An 18,114-nucleotide genomic window follows, 5' to 3' on the forward strand; every position below is an offset into this window, starting at 1 on the left:
GATCCCTTGTGCTGCAACGAAAAAGATCCCACATGTTGCAACAAAGATCAAATATCCCGTGTTGCAATTAAGACCCGGCACAGGCAAATAAATAAATAAATATTTTGTTTTAAAAAGGAGCTTTAATCATCACCTGCCATGCTGAAATAACTGCTGAGACGCATGCTTTAGGAAGAAGGAAACCAAATGCAGGAGGAGGCATGGACCACGGCAAGAAGTGATGAAGGGAAATTGGTAAATATGTGGGTAAAAGAAAATGCACAATTTATAGAAAACAACAGTAACAATGTGTGTTTTTGAGGTTATGAAAATATATGGAAATAAATCCTCTCACAGAATTATCTGAATAAAAGTGATCTAAGTCCTTGTATTGCTGGAGAGGAAGGTATAGATATGATTAACTCAATTACCCACAATTAGCTTGAAGCCAATGGGAACAATTTAAATGTCGTTGTCGACATTAAAACAATAGGGCCAGAATGTATAGCTTCCAACATGAAAAATAAAAGGGGAAATAGAGAAAACTCAGTCAGTCCAGCAGAAAGCCGAAAAGGGAAGAAAAATGAAATGCATAGAAAAAACATGAAAAATAGTGCAAAAAGATGGTAGATCTAGATTCAAATATATCAGCAAACACAGTAAATCAAAGTATATCAGTAATAGCAAGAAGAAGCCATGTCATGTTGGATTAACAACAGAAATAAAAATAATACTCAGCAATACACTGTCTGTAAAAGATGCAGCTAAAACTATAAGGGCACAGGAAGACTAAAAGTGCAAAGATAAAATACTAAGAGCAAGCATGTAAGACTGTATTAATATCTGACCAAAAAGACCTTATGGCAAAGAGCACTGTCAGAAATGAAGAGGTTTACGATATAATGTCCAAAGACCTAATTCACTGGAAGGTATAATAATTTCAAACTTGGGTGCACTTATCAGATCCCCAATTCACAGCGACACCGGAAGATTTTCACAGGCCTCTCTCAGCAGTTGACAGCTGTGTCACAAGGAGGTGAGAACGCAGACGAGTGGAACCGCACAGTGAAAGGCCCAGCTCTGATGGACGTGCCTAGAACCGCACAGTTAGAACCCCACGTTCTCGGCAAGCACACGGACGTTTGCGAGGATGAGTGATGGGAGGCTCCTCCACAGGAGGGCAGGAGGTGGGAGGGGGGTGCTGCAAGGGACCAGGTTTCAGGAGGGGTGGGTGGGGCCTGGGAGGACAGGGAGAAGGAATCTGGATGGTTAATTCTGCCTCTGGGAGCTTCAAGGCAGGGAGACTCTTCCTGGCATGGGATTACTTATAGGGCGGACATGGGAGCTTTGCGGGGTGGAAGGAGGACTTTGCGGGGAGCCTGCATGTATTTTCCTTCAGGAGCCTTTTCCTTGAGGCCAGGATGCTTTTTGCTGGAGGGAACCAGGAGGAGGTCCCCCCAGAAGACATGGTGTGGGGAAGCTCTTCCTGGCCTCAGATCCACAGTTGACGGTGGCGGGCTTCCTCCTGGACCCCGCCTGCCTCGGGCTCTGGCTGCCCCCGCAGCTGCCTTCCTCTCCACTTTCCTCCCCTCACAGAGGCAGATCCTCCTGTCTCTCACCCAGGGCGTGGCCAGGCACCATCCTGAGCTGCCCACAGAGGCTGTGGGCTGGCCCCTTGCGGTCATCCTGCCTGAGCTCTCAGGACTGAGGCTCGCCCAGTTCTGACCCCCTCTGTTCCTGCAGGCCCTACTCTCGTCAGCCACATGTTCTTCAGCCTTTCCTGAGCGCCTACTGTGTTGCAGACCCTGGGCTGGCTGCCGTGATCCCTGCCCTCTTGAAGCTCCCAGGCGAGTGGGAGTCAGGATGGGGCTGTAGGAAACAGAAGAAAAACCATCCTGCTGTAATTCATCCGTCATCTCTTGCCAGCCTACTGTGTGCCAAATGCTGTTCATCTCACTATTCACCTCTGCATCTCTTAGCCCTACTATGTGGCAACTCGTGGGCTAGATGCTGCCATGCAAAAAACTGCTTAGAAAAGCAAGGTTTTAATCCAGATATCTGTGGATTCATTCATTCACACATTCATTAATTCAGCAGTTGGGTCCTGTGTGCTTTTTTGGGCCAGGGGCCATTCTAGGAGTTGGTGGGGCGCACACACTTTAGGTAGATCTGAGAAGCCCTGTCACCTTCCACAAATAACACTGACACACATTATGTGGAATGCACTTCACATAACATTCTCACTGACCCTTTGCTACGTTGTATGGTACCTAGGAAGCCGGGCCCAGGAGCCTGACTTCTTGAGTTCAAATCCCAGCTCTGCCATTTATTAGCTGGGTGAGCTTGACTAATTCCCTCAACCTCTCTGTGCCTCAGTTCCTCCATCAATAAAATGGGGATAATAATAGTCCCTCCCTCATTAGCTTGTTATAAAGATTGATTTAGTTAATATGTAGAAAGTGCTTAGAATGGTACCTGGCACAGAGAAACTGTTTCTACAAATCTTTGTTACATAGATAAAACTACGAGAGGAAGAGAAGTTCACCCCATTTTACAGATGAGAAAACTGAGGCCTGGGGAGGGGACTTGACCAGCCTTAAGTCTGGTTGTGTGTTTCATATATTCATTTTCCAGATCGGAAATATCTCAGTTCTATTATGAGATGCTCGTGTGCACACTGTAGTCAAATATCACCAGAGCCGAGGCTGGAAGTGATGGTGTCTGCTCCTCAACACCTGCGTCCTTGAGATTATGATTTGTAACGAGGTGGGGCTTAACCCTTCCAGGTTTAATAGAAAACGTCATGCTTACATATACTTTTACAGACCGTTTCTGTTTCCTCATCAATGCATCACAGACATGCTTCCATGCTAATACACAGATCTAGCCCTTTCTTTAAATGGCTGCCTTGCAGTCCAACGTGTGGGTCCCCTGTAATCCACCCAACAGCCCCTGGTTGATGGACAGGCACAGCGTATCCTTCAATCTGTTATCAGAGCCATGTAATAACATATAACTCATGTTATCACGTAGCATACAACGTGCGTGTTTCTCTACGTCCATACATACAACTGGTCAGTAGGGGGCACACTGACCGTCCTGCGCTCTGCCAATTTCCTCACTCCCACAGGGACTGGGTGGGGGGAACAATGAACTCTGGTTCCTAAGGAAGTTTCCAGTCCCTCCATGCCTTGGGGCATCTTCGTGTGTCTCAGTTTTTCCTTAGACTCTTCTGTGTACATTTTTCAATCCACAGTCACTGAAGGAATTTTGGAGAGGAAGGTGGCAGGAAGTGCCTGAAGGGAGGCCAGTGCTGTTTGGGCCTCCTGGCTGGGGAGGTGACCATGACGGCCCTTGGTGGCTGCCTGGTGCCCTCTGCCCACCCCTTCCCAGTGTGACATCACAGGGAAAGAAGGGAGCCCTCTGCCAGGCACTAAGGGATTTGATGCAACCTTCATCTCAAGTGCAGGAAAACTGGACTGTTTATTTTTCAAAGGTTGTGGGAGGACGGTGATAAGGCAAGGAAGAGGAGGAGGGAGAACAGGGGGACAGAGAGGAAAGGACGGAAATGGGGGGCATGGGAGGAGGGGCAGAAAGGTAGAAGAGGGGTGTGGAGGGAGGGCAGTCCTGAGATGACTTCCAGGTGGCCCCCCTCCTTGAAGGCACTTTGGATTTGCCTTCAGTTGTTAGTGAGAAAAAGTTAGAAGCACAGAGACGTCTAAAGAATCCAGGAAGAGCAGCTGTAAGGACTAGCTCCTCCCCCTGGGGCTGAGGTCGAGCACCCAAGAGACCCTCACACCCTGGACCCCAGTAGGGCTGAGATCCAGACTTAACTGTTGGGAGGGCATGGCCATGGTTCAGCGGATAGCAGAGGAGCGCTGCGGTGCCATGCTGGAGGAACTCACTGGACACCTGCCCCTCCCAGGGTGCCAGGGAAAGCTGTCACTGGGAGGGGACTCACTGGAGGCACTCTGTTACAAAACTGCCCTGTGGGGTGGGTGGGGCGGCAGTCGGGGGAAGCCTCTGGATGCGGCTGACTGCCATGCACTGCAGCAGCCGGCCACTGGGGGGCGTGCTGGAGAAGCCTGGTGAGCAACCCATCACCTCTAGGAAGAGCCCTTTCCTCCCGCAGTGTCTCTCCAGCGCCCTCTCCTGGCAACACTTAACATCGTGCCGTGTGGAAAAGGGAAAATGCTTAAGAGGTCCAGATTCCTCTCCAAGGAGCAGGCAACAATGGGTGAATTTGGAACTAGAGGCAATAAACTGAAAAGAGCACAGTCTCCTCCTTCCACGACTAAGCTTCCATATGTACCTGCTACAGACATTTTAATTTTATACACAACAATTTTATGTTCCTATCTGACAAGATACAGCCATGCTTCTTCCAAATAAATTCTCACTCTTTTCCCCAAAATGAGGGGATGCACAGTTTCAAGGGTCACTGAATGCATAACTGATTTGTATATACATCACTCCTGAAATTCAGTCACAGCGCCGCTGAATATTCTGTTCCCTAAAGGCTAAATCGTAAACTAAACGTCTGACAATCGTGTATAAAGTAATGATGCGAAGAAAAGAGGATGGTTAGCACATAAAAACAAATACATCCTTAAAACACAGCAATAGAAGATATGCCAAGTCATTACATCCTTGTTTCTGTAATCCTGGTTGTGAGGCCCTCATAGATATGTACAAATTCCTCCTTCCACCCCTCGTTCTGTATCTTCCCCCACTCTCAGCCAGAATGCCAGCTGGTGTGGATATTTTACTTGGTGGTGTGACCCAAGCCTTCATCTCTGTGGGGTCTGAGTCCTCAACCATCATGACATTATTGGCTGCTGTGGTTTTCCATCCACCTTTACTATCTGGCTTGGAAGTGCCGGGGCACCCAGAGACACCCTTGGTTCCAGACAGCATCCTCCTGACCCCACTGAGTCAGAGCAACTCAGCTTCCACTTGGTAACAGGGATCAACCACTCCGGCCAGTAAGTGAACTCCTTCTTGTTTCCCCTGCTGGTTCAGTGGCATAACGGGCGCACAGTATCCAGTGGGTGGGTCTCCTCCTTGTGCAGCCATTGTTGCATTGGTGTCTCCACCAGATCACGGGCCCAGGTTGTAGGCAACATGTGCTGCAGCCTGTTCTGGTCCCCACTCGAAGCTGGCAGCCTTCTGGGTGACTGTGTAGATGGGTAAGAAGCTCACTCACACATGTTCTCTGTTGCCTCCAGAATCTAATAGGGCATGCCAAGTGTGGCACCTGGCTTTGGGTTGGAGGTGCAGTAACTTGTCTTTCACCCTGTCACCCTGGGGGAGAGATCTCCACTTACTCCAGACCACTGTGTCCCAGACCCTTCACTGAGGACGGGGCCCAGAGTGCTTGTGGGGGTTCTCTTCTCTCTCGTTTGCATGTGCTTTGAAAGCCTCTGAAAACCTTGCTACTTCCTGCTCAGCAGATCCCATCAGCGTGATGTTCTCAATGTAGTGAACCAGGGAAATGGAGATCTCTGTGGGCTATATTAGGGCAGAGAACAGGATAATTGGGGCAAGGCTGTGCAGGTTTACTGCTGGCCCTGTCCCCCCAAAACAGAGGGTGAACACACTTTGAGAAGCACCAGTGCAGGAACCATCTGGAGAATTTGAGGGTCTCAGCTGCTGGGCCTGTGTTCTCCCTCTACATCAGCAGCTGGTTTGAGCTAAACCATTTCACTGTGAGCCCCAGCTTTCTCATCTATAAGATGAAGAATTTTATGGGTCAATGAGCAAATCCGAGAGGAAATTTAAAAATAGCTTGATATAAATGACAAAACACTACTATACAAAGTCTATGGGATGCAGCAAGGGCAGTCCTTGGAAACATTCGTAGCAATTCAGGCCTTCCTCAAAAAACAAGAAAAATCTCAAAGAGCCTACACTACCACTTAAAAGAATTGGAAAAAGAAAAACAAACAAAATCTAATGTCAGCAGAAGGAAGGAAATAATAAAGATCAGAGAGGAAATAAATATTAAAACAATAATAGTAAAAAAAAGATAAAACCAAGAGCTGGTTCTTTGAAAGCGTAGACAGAATTGACAACCCCTGGCCAGGCTCACCATGAAGAAAAGAGAGAGGACTCAAAGAAACAAAATACGAAATGAAAGAGGAGAAATAACAACTGATACTTCAGGGAAAAAACCCATAAGAGTACTGTGAACAATTATATGCCATCAAACTGGACAACTTAGAAAAAATAGACACATTTTTAGAAGCCCAAACTGAATCAAGAAGAAATAGTTTGAACAGACCAATTACTAGAAGTGAAATAGAATCTGTAAAAAACAAAATAAAACAAAAAACTCCCTGCAAACAAAAGTTCAGGACCAGATGGCTTCACTGGCGAATTCTACCAAACATACAAAGAAGAACTTATACCCATCCTTCTCAAACTCTTCCAAAAGTTTGAAGAGGAGGGAACACTCCCAAACTCATTCTATGAAGGCACCACCACCCTGATTCCAAAACCAGACAAAGACGCTACCAAAATAGAAAATTACAGGTCAATATCTTTGATGAATACAGATGCAATAATTTTCAACAAAATATTAGTGAACTGAATCCAACAACACATAAAAAAGATCATATACCACAATCAAGTTGGATTCATTCTAGGGTCACAAGGATGGTTCAACATATGCCACATCAACAAAAGAAATTAGAAAACCACATGATCATCTCAATAGAGGCAGAAAAAGCATTTGATAAAATTCAACATCCATTCATGATAAAAAAAAAAACCTCTTACCAAAAGTGGGTATAGAGGGAACATATCTCAACATAATAAAAGCTGTTTATGACAAACCCAGAGCCAACATAATACTCAGTGGTGAAAAGCCAAAAGCCTTCCTGTTAACATCTGGAACAAGACAAGGATGCCTACTCTCACTACTTCTATTCAACATAGTATTGGAAGTCCTAGCCACAGCAACCAGACAACAAGAAGAAATAAAAAGGTATCCAAATTGGAAGGGAAGAGGTAAAATTGTGATTTTATGCAGATGACATGATACCATATATATAGAAAACCCTAAAGACTCCACCCCAAAACTACTAGAACTAATAAACGAATTCAGCAAGGTAGCAGGATACAAGATTAACCTACAGAAATCTGTTGCATGTCTTTACACTAACAATAAAATATCAGAAAGGGAAAGTTAAAAAAAATCCCCTTTAAAATTGCATAAAAAATACTAATGAATAAACCTGGCCAAGGAGGTGAAAGACTCATATGCTGAGCAAAAAAAAAGATTGATAAAGGAAATTGAAGATGATTCAAAGAAATGGAAAGATATCCCATGCTCTTGGATTGGAAGAATATTATGAAAATGGCCATACAACCCAAAGCAATCTATAGACTTAATGTGATCCCTATCAAATTACCCATGACATTTTTCACAGAACTATAACAAATAATCCTAAAATTTATATGGAACCATAAAAGAATTGCCAAAGCAATCCTCAGGAAAAAGAACAAAGGTGGAGGCATAACCCTCCCAGACTTCAGACAATATTACAAAACGACAGTAGTCAAAACAGTGTGAGACTGGCACAAAAACAGACATGTGGCTCAATGGAACAGAATAGAGAGCCCAGAAATAAACCCACACACCTACGGCCAATTAACCTTCAACAAAGCGGGCAAGAAAATACAATGGAGAAAAGACAGTCTCTTCAGCAAGTGGTGCTGGGAAAGCTGGACAGTCACATGTAAATCAATGAAGTTAGAACACACGATACACAAAAATAAAACTCAAAATGGCTTAAAGACTTAAATATAAGATGTGACACCATAGAACTCCTAGAAGAGAACATAGGCAAAACATTTTCTGACATAAATTGTAGCAATGTTTTCTTAGGTCAGTCTCCAAGGCAAAAGAAATAAAAGCAAACCATCAAACAAACAAAACCAAAACTAAATGGGACCTAATCAAACCTTTAAGCTTTTGCACAGCAAAGGAAACCATAAACAAAATGAAAAGACAACCTATGGAATGGGAGAAAATATTTGCAAATGATGCAACCAACGAGGGCTTAATTTCCAAAATATACAAACAGCTTATATATCTCAATACAAAGCAAACAACCCAGTTAAAAAATGGGCAGAAGACCTAAATAGACATTTCTCCAAAGAAGACATACAGATGGACAATAGGCACATGAAAAGATGCTCAACGTCACTAATTAAGAGAAATGCAAATCAAAACTGCAATGAGGTATCACCTCACATCAGTCAGATTGGCCATCATTAAAAAGTCTACAAATAACAAATGCTGGAGAGGGTGTGGAGAAAAGGGAACACTCCTGCACTGTTGGTGAGAATGTAAATTGGTGCATCCACTATGGAACACAGTATGGAGGTTCCTTAAAAAACTAAGTAGAGTTATCATATGATCTTGCAATCCCATGCCTGGGCATGTATCTGCAGAAAACTCTAATTTGAAAAGATACATGCATCCCAATGTTCATAGCAGCACTATTTACAATAGCCAAGATATGAAAGCAACCTAAATGTCCGTCAACAGAGGAATGGAGAAAGAAGGTGTGGTATATATACACAATGGAATGCTACTCAGCCACAAAAAAGAATGAAAATGCCATTTGCAGCAACATGAATGGACCTACAGATTATCATAGTTAAGTGAAGTCAGAAAGAGAAAGACAAATAGCATATAATATCACTTATATGTGGAATCTAAAATATGATACAAATGAACTTATTTACAATCAAAAACAGACACAGACATAGAAAACAAATTTATGGTTCCTGATGGGGAAAGGGGATCAGGGAGGGATAAATTAGGAGTTTGGGATTAGCAGATACAAACTACTGTATATAAAACAGATAACAAGGTCCTACTGTATAGCACAGGGAACTATATTCAATATGCTGTAATAAACCACTGGAAAAGAATATGAAAAGCTATATATGTATATGTGCATACATGTATGTCTATATATAACTGAATTACTTTGTTGTACACCAGAAACTAACACAACATTGTAAATCAACTATACTTCAATTAAAAAAAAAAAGCAAATACAGATCACTTAAAGGCAAGTAAATTCATACCATGTGTTATCAAAATTAGCATTCTAGGGCTCCCCTGGTGGCTCAGTGGTTAAGAATCAGCCTGCCAATGCAGGGGACAAGGGTTCGATCCCTGGTCCGGGAAGATCCCACATGCCATGGAGCAATTAAGCCCATGCACCACAACTACTGAGGCTGTGCTCTACAGCCCACAAGCCACAACTACTGAGTCCGCATGCTGCAACTACTGAAGCCCGTGCGCCTAGAGCCCGTGCTCTGCAACAAGAGAAGGCACTGCAATGAGAAGCTTATGCACCGCAAGAAGCGTAGCCCCCGCTCACCGCAACTAGAGAAAGTCCGCACGCAGCAGTGAAGGCTCAACACAGCCAAAATATAAATAAATAAATAAATTTAAAAAGATACAATTTAATAAAAAAAATCAGCATTCTAAGTATACTTGTTCTCTTTAGAGGAACAAATCTAGTCCTGCACCAGCCTACTTTTTTTTAAAAAATTAGTTGTGACAACTTTATTTCCGAATGATGGTAGGATTGAATTTCACAGGTATACAACTAATTTATAGCTCTAAATCACAGTAACACTGAATCAAAAACACTTTATCCTGCAAAGAAACTTGGCACAGAAATGTTCATTTGTAATCTACTTACGTTTCACATTATAGAACTGTACATATGAAAACACTAACACAATTGGGGAGACAACAGCTTACAGATTTAAGTAAATCATTTGTAGCAATATCTCAGTTATCTGGAGGTCACAGATCTGACAGCTGCAGTCGAGGATCAGGAAGTAAGTTAGAGGAAGTAGCAGAGCCACTAAAATAACGTCACCAAGTCAGTGCAGCAATGTTCATCCATTTCACTGCTAAAGAAAGCCTCCCAAAGACTCACTCCGCTCCTGTTTACCGTCACTTGACATACAGTATGCAATTACAGCATTTCCCAACTCCATACACTAAAGGAGAGCAAAGTTCCTAGAGACAGGCGGACTTAAGGAGGAGAGAAACCACAGGGAACAGGGACGGAAAAGAAGAAACCATGAAAAACATGGCAAAACTCAAAGAGCAGAGCCATTCAGTGGAGGGGCTTTAACAAACCCAGATAGGACCTGAAAGAATTCAAAACATAAATGATGACCCTGAAATGATTTCATTATCTTCAGTACATTGTTTGCAAAAGCAGGGAAATGTATACTAAACTAAGAGAAGGCTCAAGATGGAGGGGCTATGGGGATACACATATGTGTATAGTCGATACACCCTGCTGCACAGCAGAAACCAACACAACACTGAAAAGCATCCACACTCCAATAAAGATGTGAAAAAAAAAGAGTTCCGTGTAAATGGCTGAAATAGAGCAAAAAAAGATGTGCAACTTAAAAGAATAAACTTGAGTCAGCTATACCATTCACCACGATGTCGATAAATGGGATATTACTACACAGGTACTGTTTATAAAATACACAAAGCAATTTATATCAAAAGAATATAGCACCTTTTTTAACCCCATGATTGAAACCATAAAAGCCCGTTCATGGTAAAAGCACCCTAATCATGTAGGGAAAGCCTCAGTCAGCTTCTCTGTTCATGAGAACTTTATATTGTGTCCTGAGTGATCAGCTGTATTGATCAGTGGACCCAACTGACTATAAACCCTTCTTAAAGGGTAGGAGACACAGAAGCCACAAACACCTCCCCTAAATCACTGTTTCTCAAAATCTGGTCTGTGAAACAGCACAACCAAGTCTCCTGGTGAACTTGTTTTAAAATGTAGGTTCCTGAGTCCCATTTGAAGTTCCATGAATCAGAATCTCTGGGGGAGGCCCTGGGAACCAGCGGTTGAGCCCACCTACCCAAGGATTTCTGGTACAAGTAGAAGCCTGGGAATCACTGTAATATATCCGCACCTTCCTGTGTAGGATCAGCAAACCCAGCCAGCAGGAGCCTGGTCAGGTCTGTGAATTAACCCTTGTCACCCTTGCTTCTATGTACCCAGTAAGGCTCTACCCCTGGTATTGACATTTTATAATCAAGTTAAATGTGGACTTCTAAATATTTTATCACAGGAAGAAGACTCTGACACATAATAAAAATAAAGTTTAACAAGCCCAATTAATTTTAAGAGGAGCATACGATTTCTAAGCCATATATGTGAAGCTTGAAGTAATGGATGCCTGCAGAAGGGAAAAAAATGAGGAAAAGTGTCTGATGCAAGTTCAGAGGATTGCTTGGGAATGGGGAGGAAAATACATGTAAAAGCAGCCTTGGAGGAGAGGCAGAAAGCAGCTTACATCCAGAATAGGGAAATGAAAATCTCTTAAAAGTTGGCTGAGATGTTTAAGCTGGTCCGTAACACTCTTGAAGCAAAGGCTGGAAACTACTGGCAAACATGTTCTGTTTGGCCGGCACCATGCTTTCGACAATCCTGAATTCGTTGCCAACACATAAAAATTGGGCGATTTCTTTCTTTTTATCTATCTTTTCCTAGAAAATTGGAAATTGGAAGAACTAGGAAAACCAGCCAGTTGGCAACACTGTGCTGGAGCCGGGCAGCAGCTGCTCACCTTTTGCCAGCCATGTACTCCTGGGGTCTCCCCAGTGGCCGCCAGCCTGCTTCACGCATCAGGTCACCTGCCAGACCCCTGTAGGCATTTCCATTGGCCACCCCAGCTTCAAGGAATTAAGGCAAAAGGTCAGCCTCTCCGTGCTTCACTCTTTCTAACAATAATTCTTGCTACAAAGATACGTTCCTACCCTGGAGGTGTTAAGAAAGGAATCAGATAATATCTGCAAATCACCTAGAATTCACTGTAGTGTTTGCTGCCCATTGGAATCACCTAGGGAGCTTTAAAAAATACTGATGCCTGGGTTCCACCCCCAGAAATTCTGACTTATTGGTTTGAGATGTAACCTAGGCAGCAGGAGTGCAGAAAGCTCCCAGGTGGTTCCAATGGACAGCCAAGGTTGAGAACTCCTGCCTTCACAGAATGCAAGTTGTTGGGTATGAACGGTTACATTTATTCTATTTTTTTTTTTTTTTTGGCTGCACCACGAGGCTTGCGGGATCTCAATTTCCCGACCAGGGATTGAACCCGGGCCCTGGCAGTGAAAGTTCGTAGTCCCAACCACCAGGCCACCAGGGAACTCCCAGGGTTACATTCATTCTAACGTCAGCCTCCAAGTACAGATTTCTTGCCTCTCACCCCTGTGATAATTCACATCACCTTTTATTTTTGGAAATGCGCCATTAGTCCAAAAGCCTACCAACTGCCATTTACAAACTGGAAAAGGAGGTCAAAATGTCTTCTGGTTTCTACCATTCATTTTCCCTGCAACACAATTGAGGAATGAAACACTAAGGAAATGAAGGCAAATTATCCTAAGACAAAACTCAGGCACAGCTCAAATACAATAAGAGGAGCTCACAGTGGCAGGCTTGAAAAAAATAAAACAAAAAGCCAAAAAAACCCAATTGCTTTGAGTCATCAATTTGCTAAATGGAACATTTATCAAATATTAAAAAAAAAAGATTTCCCCAAGACTTTCCAGTAATGGCCCAATTTTTTTATTTTAAGAAGATGAATTCCAAATTATTGCCCCTCTTCAAGCTTTCTTTTAGGTAGTGTGCATTTACATCTTGGCTTCCGATTGTGGGAAAGGCAAACTACCGTCATCTAATTTTCAAACAGTAATACTACATTACATTACATTAGAAAAGTACGTTTCCAAACTGGTTCCGTGTACTAATAATAACTTCTATTTACTTCTGTGCACCAGGTGACATGGTAGGCACTTTATCACACAATCTCCAATTGTTCCAACAACATCATAAGGTTAACTCTATAATCTCATTTTACAAACCTAAAAAATGAATTCCAGAAAGATTTTAAATCACATACATGATCACCGAGTTATCGCGTGGCCACGCTCAAATTCAAACCCGAGTCTCGCTGATTCCCAAACCTGTGCTTTTCATACCAAACCACCTTGTTTAATCATCACAAATAGAAAGACCTGTGTCTGATTATCCCCTTTGCCCAGTGAAAAACAGAGTGGTCACATGATCTGCTCCAGATCCCAGAGTGAGTTAGAAGGAGCCAAGATGATAGCCCACCTCCCCACTCCCCAGCTTCTTTTAAGGACCAATCACAGTTCATGTGTTACGTTATAAGAGTCAGCTGATGGCAGTTATGTAGTACTGATGGGTAGAAATCAAATGCTCCTGACTTCTGAGAATCTTCAACATTACTATGAATATGGCTTAACTTCAACACAGGTCTGGTATATTCCTTTCTGTTCCAGGCTACCTAAGAATCCGGTATCAGGTTTAACTCCTTTATTTGTCCCAGAATCCTCTCATGAATCCTATGAGCAATGATGCCGAGAACAGACAGGAACAGGCAGCACTTTCCAGGCCTCTGGCCCATCCTTGGCTGCTCCAACACCACCACCAGGCAATCAGCAGGATATCCTGAAGAAGGGAAGACATCACCTTCTATGGGATTTTTCCTTTATTTGTAAAATCATAGACATTATGCCATAAGAATCAGCCAGAAGGTCTCAGCTCCACTAGAGCCGTTCTTTGAGGGCAGCTCCCAGGGGAGTGTATCTTGCCATGTCCTGGCAGGAAGGTCTCCTCTTCTGTAAGCTGCCAACACCACATCCTTAAACCTGTATTTCGAAAATTGTGTCTTTGTTGTGTCTGAGAAAAGATTCTCGAGAAAAAGTAGACACAACACAACTTCCTGGTGACTCTTTATTCAGCTAAGGGGGCACCACACTGTTCCTTTAGCAGTATCTCTGTTATTCTAAGTCCCTTCTGGGCGCCCTGTCTTAAAAATGTGCTGGCAAAAGTTTCCCAAACGCAGTTGAGAAAACCAGCCCCTGTGCCTGAAATCCCACCTTTCTGAAGGAACTCCGTTCAGTTTGGAGTTTTCACACTTTCCCAGAAGACAGACTCTTCCTTCAATGGATGCATATTTTGTCCACGTAAGACAGTGACTCCACATAGCCACGTTCCTTTCCTGAGGATTGAACCACGATTCCTCTCCTAACTGGATATGAGGTACCTTTCAAATGTTCACCTTCCTTAAAATTTCTGGAACCACATTCTGACAGACTGCAATCCTCTTTCAATAGATGATCCCTGTTGACACATCCTGTTTTTCCTACACAATTTTTACAGAGATGACATTTTTATCCATGGGGTTCAGATACTTTCGGAGGAAGCTGGTGACCACCTGCTCGAAGGGGTGCTTAAACACCTCGTGCACGTCCACGGTGACCCCCACGGTGACCCCCACGTTGAGCGCCAACCCCGCCTCCACAAGCACACTATGCTGGAGCTCTCCACCAGCCTACTTTTAATAACAAAATCCATTTACCTAATTACGTTTACTCTAATCTCAGCCTGACCACGCACAGAACTTTTTCAGGGCTCCCTTTCCACAAACCTTCCACAGCCTTCTGTATCCATATTAGTTTTGTCCCATACTTTTTTCCCATCTAGAAACAACCAGCTCTAGGACCAAATCACTTTCTCTTCCTTAATAAAATGCAATTCCATTCCTCACACCTTCTTTTACTCAAAACATATATCCTACTTTCCTAGTGTATAGTGAAATGTTTCCTTTATTGTTTTTAGTAGCTTTAATTACATACGTAAATTAGAATCCTCAACTCTTAGACACCTTTATTTCTAGTGAAAACCAAGAAGCAATTGTAACCTGTCTTTTACATTAGCACTCTGTAGATTGGTAAACATAAATACCAATAATAATTTCTAAAAACATGTGCTTTTTATAGAAAATACCTCAGTGTGGCACCAAACATTTAGTAATAGTCCTAAACACCTTCAGTTTCTCTGTAAATGGAAGCCAATGTTTAGTAATTAATTTTCAGTATCTTATTATGTTTGGGAATGACTTAGCTATTCAATAAACTTCCATCATTTAACTTAATGTAGCACAACTCGAATCATCATTTAACTTAATATAGCACAACTCTCAAATTTCAACTTAACAAATACCTGGAGAGATCATTTTAAAGTAGACATTCCTAAAACATAATTATTTCTAAAGAGTTCACCCAAAAGCTCTTATATCATTTGCATTTATTTATAAGAATTTCATCATACCAAGTTAATTTGTTTCTTTCTGCTAACAAACTGCAACACAAGTGACATAAATTTATTGACCTCCAGTAAAGCTAGGCACAATAAGAGACATCTGTATTGAGTATACCAACAAGCTTAAGCTAGGTTTAATACCAGATATTAATTTAATAGTGAATATTTCCTAGATCATGTGAACCCGAAATTTGTTCTGGCTAGCATCTTTTATACTTAGAAGTATTTAATTTACAAGTGCTTACTGTTAAGTCAATTAAATACAGCTTATTTACAAGTTAAGTTTTACATAAAGACAGAACCAGAGATCTTAGTTTTTCTGCTTGAGAAAAAAAGAGCCTTTCCCCCCCCCCTCCTCAGCCTCAGGGACACAGATTATTAGATAAGTTCCTGAGATCCCAGGTAGATCCTGAGATCCCAAGTAGATCATTTACATCTCAAAGGCGCAGGAAGAGAAATGTAGATTCCTCCTTGAAAACTGCCCAGCCATCTTGGCCATTTTCAGGATTCCCCTCCGCCCCCAGCTCCCTGCCAATTTCCAAATATCCAATTCAGTTTAAACAAATAACAGTAATAGAAAATAATATATCTGTAATTTGCTCACATTCGCATGCCTCACTTTCAGCAAAACCAGGAAGAGAGAACAGGACTTGGACTCAGGTACCGAGACACCCCCCCCCCCCCAAGTAAAAGCCAAAGCAACTGAAAAGGCTCACTAGAGGCCACTGTTCTCCAGATCTCAGGGAATACTGAGGCCACACAATGTTACAATAAAAACATCATTTACTTTCATTTATGAGAGCATAGCTGAAGATCTCCCAGTTTTGCTAAATTCACCCTAGGCAGATTTTAAGATGAACAGAGCTCTGATTACCCATAATTAACTATTTACGGCAGGTGTTATGAAATATATCCAATGCAAAACTGCCTCTCAGGGTCAAAGTTCCCGAGCCCCAGAAAGGGAGAACCCCAACTAACGGCCCCTCAGAGATGAGGCTGAATGAAATACCAAGGCTGGTCCAAAAGGGAAAATTCCAACCAGTGCTCTGCCGCAGGCAAAGCCAATGAGATAGGGAAGGGTACCCGGGTGTTCTCACACCACAAGCCCCATTACTCACCAAAGATGGCTCCATTGGCCAGTGTGAGTGCCTTGTTTCCATCACCACCAAAATCCAAAGCGCCGAGGGCCAGGGACGCCCGCTGGCCAGTTCTGGGGGCGTCTCTGAGACAAAGCTGCTCAGGCAGCTGCTGGACAGGCCCCCAGGAGCAGCTGCCAGCCAGGGCCCATGTGCCAGGGTGAGGCGTCCACGCGCGACTGAGCCCCAAGTTGGTTGCCAAATTGTTACCAAACCAAACGCAGGCCCGCTTGCTCATGCGCAGTAAACGCCAATCTACTGACACCTGGTTGCGGTGAAGGAAAGTGCAGCTTAATGGTAAACCCAAGGAGGACAGGTGCTTGCGCTCAAACCCGCCCCCTCCCCCCCAGCTCCCTGAGGGCTTACAGCAAAGCATTTTACTTTTGTTTTTTTAAACATCTTTACTGGAGTATAATTGCTTTACAATGGTGTGTTAGTTTCTGCTGTATAACAAACTGAATCAGCTATACCTATACGTATATCCCCATATCCCCTCCCTCTTGTGTCTCCCTCCCACTGTCCCTATCCCACCCCTCTAGGTGATCACAAAGCACCGAGCTGATCTCCCTGTGCTTTGCAGGTGTTTCTCACTAGCTATCTATTTTACGTTTGGTAGTGTATATATGTCCATGCCACTCTCTCACTTGTCCCAACTTACCCTTCCCCCTCCCTGTGTCCTCAAGTCCATTCTCTACGTCTGTGTCTTTATTCCTGTCCTGCCCCTAGGTTCTTCAGAACCTTTTTTTTTTCAGATTCCATATATATGTGTTAGCATATGTTATTTGTTTTTCTCTTTCTGATTTACTTCATTCTGTGTGACAGTCTCTAGGTCCATCCACCTCACTACAAATAACTCAGTTTCGTTACTTTTTATGGCTGAGTAATACTCCATTGTATATATGTGCCACATTCTTTATCCATTCATCTGTCAATGGACAGTTAGGCTGCTTCCATGTCCCGGCTATTGTAAATAGAGCTGCAATGAACATTGTGGTACATTACTCTTTTTGAATTATGGTTTTCTCAGAGTATATGTCCAGTAATGGGATTGCTGGGTCGTATGGTAGTTCTAGTTTTAGTTTTTGAAGGAACCTCCATACTGTTCTCCATAGTGGCTGTATCCATTTACATTCCCACCAACAGTGCAAGAGGGTTCCCTTTTCTCCACAACCTCTCCAGCATTTATTGTTTGTAGGTTTTTTGATGATGACCATTCTGACTGGTGTGAGGTGATATATCATTGTAGTTTTGATTTGCATTTCTCTAATGATTAGTGATGTTGAGCATCCTTTCATGTGTTTGTTGCCAATCTGTATATCTTCTTTGGAAAAATGTCTATTTAGATCTTCTGCCCATTTTTGGATTGGGTTGTTTGTTTTTTTGATATTGAGCTGCATGAGCTGCCTGTATATGTTGGAGATTAATCCTTTGTCAGTTGCTTTATTTGCAAATATTTTCTCCCATTCTGAGGGTTGTCTTTTCGTCTTGTTTATGGTTTCCTTTGCTGTGCAGAAGCTTTTAGGTTTCATTAGGTCCCATTTGTTTATTTTTGTTTTTATTTCCATTTCTCTAGGAGGTGGGTCAGAAAGGATCTTGCTGTGATTTATGTCAAAGAGTGTTCTGCCTATGTTTTCCTCTAAGAGTTTGATAGTGTCTGGCCTTACATTTAGGTCTTTAATCCATTTTGAGTTTATTTTTGTGTATGGTGTTAGGGAGTGTTCTAAGTTCATTCTTTTACATGTAGCTGTCCAGTTTTCCCAGCACCACTTATTGAAGAGGCTGTCTTTTTC

General features: G+C 42.8%; 1 pseudogene across 1 annotated transcript; it reads right to left on the reverse strand.

Moving 5' to 3' along the window:
• Positions 1 to 13,817: 13,817 nt before the first annotated feature.
• On the reverse strand, positions 13,818 to 14,265 carry LOC309814407 (PRELI domain-containing protein 2-like; annotated as a pseudogene). The gene has a single exon. The product of its transcript is annotated as a PRELI domain-containing protein 2-like (transcript).
• Between the last annotated feature and the right edge of the window lie 3,849 nt (positions 14,266 to 18,114).

This window comes from Mesoplodon mirus (genome assembly GCF_964341445.2).
Source record: "Mesoplodon mirus genome assembly, chromosome: 13".
Lineage (NCBI taxonomy): Eukaryota > Metazoa > Chordata > Mammalia > Artiodactyla > Ziphiidae > Mesoplodon > Mesoplodon mirus.